Source organism: Pteropus alecto, unplaced genomic scaffold (assembly GCF_000325575.1).
Source record: "Pteropus alecto unplaced genomic scaffold, ASM32557v1 scaffold311, whole genome shotgun sequence".
Lineage (NCBI taxonomy): Eukaryota > Metazoa > Chordata > Mammalia > Chiroptera > Pteropodidae > Pteropus > Pteropus alecto.
The window spans coordinates 1,991,057-1,997,782 of record NW_006431916.1 but is presented as its reverse complement, the minus strand read 5'-3'; the positions used below and the strand labels follow the sequence as shown (position 1 = coordinate 1,997,782).

General features: G+C 47.9%; 1 protein-coding gene across 2 annotated transcripts in view; it reads right to left on the bottom strand.

Annotated features, from left to right (window-relative positions):
* The window catches only part of XXYLT1 (xyloside xylosyltransferase 1), a 161,437-nt gene that overhangs the window by 136,591 nt on the left and 18,120 nt on the right, over positions 1 to 6,726 (bottom strand). The gene's annotated exons all lie outside the window — the stretch shown is intronic.

Sequence of the window (6,726 nt, the reverse complement as noted above, 5' to 3'; positions counted from 1 at the left end):
GCAAACAGGTGTCCATCTGCACCAAGGGGCTGCCCAGACAACTGGATAGGAAGGATTCTGCTGCAATATCTGGACTCAGCAAGAGAGTATGCCACCGTCAACGGCAATGTCCACCAGTGGGTCGGCAAACTCACCCCCCTGGTCCACCCCGTGGAGCTGCCTGGCTCTGAGGTGCTCTAACTGGGATGGAAGGTGGTCCCAGGTCTTCCTTCCTGCTACACTCAGCCCACATCCCGGCCTGACCTCTGCAAGGGGCTGCTCAGCGCCCAACCAGGTTCCTTCCACACTCTTCATGCTTAGCGTGGAGTACTTATTTACAAACCATGCTTCTAAAATTACTAAAACAACCTCAACCAGCAGGTAAACACAATTCTGAGTTGAAGAGGTCCTAATACATCAGATAAAGTCACTAAGTATGGATATCTGCCTCACAGTGAGAAATAACATGCCCCTGTGCCAGTCCCCTGCTTGTAGGCCTCTTCTAGCCTGGTAGGACACCAGGGGAGAAAGAGGAAGAAAGTTCCCTTTGAGCTCAAGAAGCAAAACAGGTCTTTCAGGAAATTGACAAGTACTTTGCATATTCCCAAGGAGGCACTGTTTAAGCCTTCTCAAAGAGAGGCAGGTCCCCCACTATCCCCTTGCCCCACAGCATCCCTCAGGACAATGGGGGAACAAGTATCAGAGTGACTTGCTCTGAGGGCGGCGGGTGGAAACGGGCGTGGGCCCCACCACAGGCTGGTTGCCTCCACAAATGCATTCCTAATCTGTGTGATATTGGTAATCAATTCCAACAAGAGCTGGAAGACAAATGCTTTTCTGAAAAGAAAAATTGTCTTCTCATCGACTTACACTATAAATGTGAAGGCATATTTCTATGAAGGAATGAAAAATCTAACAGACTGACAGTTTTCAATGCCACAAACATGCCAAACACTTTTATACTTCAGAGCCTTCGCACTGGCTGCTCCCTCTTTCAGAAGGCTCTCCTCGAGAATCTTCAGGTACCTAGATCCTTCAAGCTATTCAGGTGTCAGTTCAAAGGTCAACTCCTGAGACCTTCCTTGACCAAAAAAGTAGCTACACACCCCCACACACAAAAACACACACGACCAGTCTGGCTATTCAATTACCAGATTTTCTCCATAGTACTTATCACCACCTGATATGTTATATTTTTAAGAGTCTAGTCATTTACTGCCTGTCTTTTCCCAGGCCCCAAACAGCCTGTAAGGTGCCACAAAGGAGGGACTTTGTCTGTCTTGCTCACTGCTATGCATTCAGCTCTTAGCAAAGTGCTTCACAGACAATGGAAGCTCAGCAAATGATTGTTGTGGGAAGAAATGAGCAAATAAATGAGCAGAGATAAAAGCATCCAGAGAGGACAAGGCAGGTAACATAATATTCTGCTTTAGGACACAGAGTGGTGATGACCTTGTAGGGTCTGTTCCTCAGAGGACCTGAGAAGTCTGAGGCTCCTTCTTCACCCTGGAATCTCCCACTGGGTGTGTCATGTGCTTCCCCATCCCCATCCTGGCCTTTACCCAAAGGAGAGGAATTTCTTCCACATGAGACTTATTCTAAACCTTCAGGAATATGAATCTTCTTTTCACCTTTCACCTGCTGGTTAGAATATCCAGTAGGGCTGGGCTGCAACATCTCACTTTGTCACTGAGTGGTAGCCTAATAACTCAGTGCCCAACCTGTAAGCTACTTCAGAATAACTATGCCCTATAAATTAATTTTTATTTTTGAAATTATATCTTCAAATGCATTTCCTTAAATGACGTTTTCTTGGACTGGAGAGTAATAGATGACTGATTGGAAGTAGGTAGAGGAACAGAGAGATCTATTGGCCCCTCTTTTTTCAAAAAAAATACTATTAAGTCCTAAAAACCCTACCAGTTATAAGGGACAGATGGCCCCACTCAGTCGCTCTGCCTCAGGGTTCTGGTTGGGTCCAGCTCTGGAAACAGCACTGCAGGAAGGCTATGGGCAAACTTCCAGAGCATGTCCAAAGGAGGAGACTAAGGTGGCAGGAGGAGACTAAGACTAAGGAGACTAAGGTTTGCTCCTTTCATCTGAGGAGCAAATAAAGGATCTGTGGGTATTTGCCCTGAAGGAGGCTGGGGGTAGAGGACTATGCAATCTCACACAGACGTCAGATCATTCTCTCCAGCTCCTCCATCTATCCCCACTCATGTTTTCACCAGGTTTTAGTTTTTTGCCTGTAATGAAGAGAGGACAAACAGCGAACTTCAATTCTCTGTTGACTCAGGGGCCCCCAACAGAGCAATCAAGCACCACAGGGAAGAGCAGGCCACCACGACAGGAGGAGAGGAGACCCCAGCTCCAGAGCTAGCCCTAGGGCCCTCTGTGCACCCAGTGTGGCTGCACCACCTTTTCTTCCCCTTACCCTGTCTGTCCAGTGGTAAGAGGGCCTTTAGCAAGTAGATAAGGAGATGAAGTCTTTGTTAGCACAACCATGTATAAAGGTTGCATACATGAGAATAAGCAAGAAAAAGGTTGGTGTGTCTCACAGGTACTCCGCGCTGTAGACCTGCATACGCTGGGCCTTCCAAGGGAATTTCCAGGAACTACGGCAAACCACGGGGATGAAGCCATATCCTTAAGAGGGCAAGGAAGAAACCGAGAAAAGATGAACACGTTGTGAGGAGTGCAGAGACAGAGGGAGTAACCCAGATGCACCTCTGAAGGTAATTATTAATGGACCGTAAAGTGACTCCAAAGGAAAAGTAGGGGCAAATAAAAAAGTCTGTGATATCTTCCAGACTCAGTGAGTGTTCATGACCAGCTAATGGTGACAATCAGACTGTGGCCTGTACCCTTGCCGATATTCTTGACGTAGCTGAGGGCTTCTATAAGCATAAATCCATAATTTCTATAGCACAAATTTGCATCCAACTCTCATAGCCTCACACCAGCTTCACCTCGCCCTTCACCAGCTGCTGCCCCCGCCCTGCCCCAGTTCCCATCTCTTCAACACTGAGCAGTCATCCTGAAAACAAATGCACTCACTCACTTCCTGCCCTTCTCCAGCCCTCACTAAAGAATACTTTGTGATCTCTTTAAAACAAACAATCCTTACATTGTGGGTATAACCATCCCTTAATTTACCTCTTTTATAAATTATGAGGTTTTTTTGGTTTTACATTTAATGCTAAATTTTCCTGACCATAGAAGACAATTTTCTACCATAATGTTTTTCACCCCAAAAGATAAGAAATGACATGAGAGAGAAGGAAAGAGGGAAAGGAGGCGAGATGGAAGGTGAGAACCGCGGTATCGGGATTTTACAGTGAAATTTCAGGGTACACTGTCCTAGTCTACCTCCTCACCAAGAAGCCAGGCGGTTGTAGATCTGTCAGGTCTTCTCCACCAGATTCCTTGATTTGTGCTTTTTAATGTGGTAATTTCCCATGACCTCTGACCTCCCAAAGAACACTGTGGTTTTACCCCATGTGACACCCATAAGGATGCACTTAGCCAGCTTCCCACTTTGACCAGGCAAGCAGGAAGGTGGCCTCAGCCAGAGGGCCTGCCCCACATTCCCAGAGGCCCAGCTGAGCCTCACTCCACACTGGCTGCCACACCCCTCCTGGTCCTCTGGGACAGGGACACGCTGGGGCCCAAGCAGGGAAGCCATGGCTCCCGAGTGCCCCGCTGAGTTCAGGCCAGTCAGACTCTGGGACAATGTCTGTCATTTTCCGAAGCTGCCCACTCTCCTAGGTTTTACAAAACCCCCTTGTCCAGTGCTCCCCAAGATGTGGTACACACCTCTGGAGCGGTACAAAAGGGTCTTCTAAGAGGCACACAGACCAACCGTTCTTTTTTAATACTTATGGACGTATTTTAATAGGTAAAATAGTAGGAAAGTTAGTAAAAACACCTTTGAACTATGTTTTCACAGATATTACCTAAGGAGAGGCTAAGGGAAAGGCGGGGGGTGGGGGAGGTAAAAGGCAAGTCAGTCTTAAATACATATTAAGTAGGTAGTGCTGCAGGCAGTTCTGGGATATTGGTAAATACCGTGAAGGGAACATTCAAATGACCTGACTTTGGAGACACTGCTCACGTCCATCACCTCCTTTTGCGGATGAGATGATGAGTTTAAAATGCCAAGCACAGCACCAGCAGCCAGGAGGCATTCACAGACTGAGTCCTTGCCCTCCCCAAGGTCACATACTGCTGACGTCAGAAGCAGATCTCCTGACTCCTCATCTAAAGCCTCACCACTAATTCCCTTCCTGTAACCCCAAGCTAAGACAGTCTCCTACAGGCCACGTTCAAGGCCCCGCACTTCTCTAAGCCCCACCACACTAAGCACTGGCATCTGCTTATCATGGGACCAGAAAGAAAGGAAACAAAACATGTGCCAGGCAGCAGTGTAGACAAATATGAGCTCATCCAATCCTCACCATGACTGTGCCTTTTATAACAAAAGTGGCCGTGGCCAGAAAGGTGAAATCACCTGTGACTTGGTGGAGGGCCGATGCGCAGATTTGAGCCCAGGCCTTTCCGATTCCAGAATTCAAACAACCTCACAGTCACTAGGGACTGTCCTTACTCCACCTTTCTATTTTATTCCACCATGGAGGGGCAGAGCCCCTGACCGTGCACACTACAAACTCGGCTCTGTCAAAGAGATAACACGGTGTGTATTAGCCCTCTGAGGCCACAACTCCGCGTCTGAAAACCTCGTCATTCCCCTACACTATTAAAGGCCCTTTTCCCAGATGGGTCCAGAATCCCCCTACTTCTTCCTACCCCCACAGGCCACCATGCTCTCCCCTGGAGCAGCCAGGACAATGGCCTCCAACAGGTCTCCCTTCATTCTGTCCACACAACAGCTAGAGTGACACTTCTTTACTCAAAACCCAGAAGCTGCTACTCCTGCCACTCAGTCAGAGCCAGAACCTCCCCTGCCTCTTTCCACTAGGTCTGACACCCTTTCCCACCTCCTTCCCCCAGCCTGCTCCTCTGCAGCCACGCTGGCCTTGCTGGTCCTCAAATACTCCGGGCACCTCCGACCCAGTCTCCGCTCACTGCTCCCACCACCCAGATGATGGCTCAGTACCTGCCTGGCCAACTCCTTCAGGCCTCTGTTCAAATGCCACCTTCTCAATGACAGTATCCCTGCCTACCGAACAAAAAATCACGACCGCCCCATGCTCCCCAATGCCTCTTCTAACATACCGTATGATTTGCTCACCTCCTAGGACAATGTACAATTTATTTACTCATATTTGCTTATCATGGAACAACAAAGAGATGAAATGAAACTTGACCCTTTTTGAGCCCTTACTTCACTGTGTTGCAGGCAGCAGAGCAGACAAATGGTATTAGCTCATTTAATCTCCTTCCTGCCAGAATGGAAGCTCCACAGGAGCAGGGATGTTTGACTCTCTTGTTCACCGATCCCGAGATAGCGCTGGCACCTATTAGGCTCACAGTAAACATTGGCTCAATGAAGGTTTCACAGAGCAGCAATACTGGATGGGGTACATGAACCTTAAAAGGGCTCACCGCAAAAAAAGCAGTGCTCCTTTGCTCTGGCTTCCGTGAATGTCCCCAAGGGCTAGCAGCAGCCCTTGGCTTCTTCTCTGTCATCACTAATCAGCTTTGGCTTTAAGCCCCTGGATCTGAGGTCTTTCCCTCGAGCTATATGAAAGCACAGACCATTTCATGAGGGAACAGTTTCATGACACAGAGGGAACGACCAGGCCACTGCCTCCTACAAGGCATCCCATGACACCCCCACTCTAACCTGCCTGCTACCCAAGGCTCAGGCCTAGGAGTCGTTGCTAGGAAAGTGGGACTATTTTGCTAATTGAAAAAAGTAGAAAGTGGGTGAGCAATACACAGTGCCAAGAGGGACTTGGGTCACTGATTCAACCCTCATGTTTCAGACAGGAAAACTGAGGCCCAGCAAGGGAGGACAGGGCTCTCCCCAGGTCACATGGCTAGCCACTGGGAAGCCAGCCCAAAGCCAGGTCCGTGCCTTCTCAGAAAGCCCTGCGGCAATCAAGTCAAGACTAGAGGCTGTCCCACCTTCAGCTGGAGGCACCCTCCTCTTTACCCTTATCTATAGAGATTATTAATACACTAGGAAGACAGGCCCAAGTCTCTATACAACCAGAAAGTTTGCAGTAGTGCTAAGGAACTCTCAAGTTTGCCCTCAGTTTCCCTCTTATCCTGTTTTCAAAGTCAACCTCAAGGTTCTGCCTCCTGACACAAAGGCAGCAGGACCTACACCAAGAAAAGGGGGTCCACAGCAACACTCAGGAGCATGTGCAGTAGGAGCAGGGCTGCCACGCTGGACAAGAGCTTAGCAGGGTCTTGGAAAGATGCACACGCTTCAGGGCAGAAATGCCCTTCCAGGGGTGGAACCTGGAGAGACTCAAGCACCTGTGTGTATGCACATGCGTACCTGGATGTTCACTGCAGCAATATCTGCAATGACACAAAGTGCATACAACCTAGCTAGCCATCCACCTCTCAGGGTGAAAATGAATAAACTGAGGTCTACTCATAATGATAGCCTACAAAATGAAGTTAAAATGACCAAATAAGACTTATACGTATCGATATGGAAAAATATCAAAACTATAATGCCCAGTGAAGAAATATTAAAAGAACATTTAATGAGAGCATTTATATAACTGTTTAAAACATACAAAGCAAAAAAAATACATTTTTGTATGCATA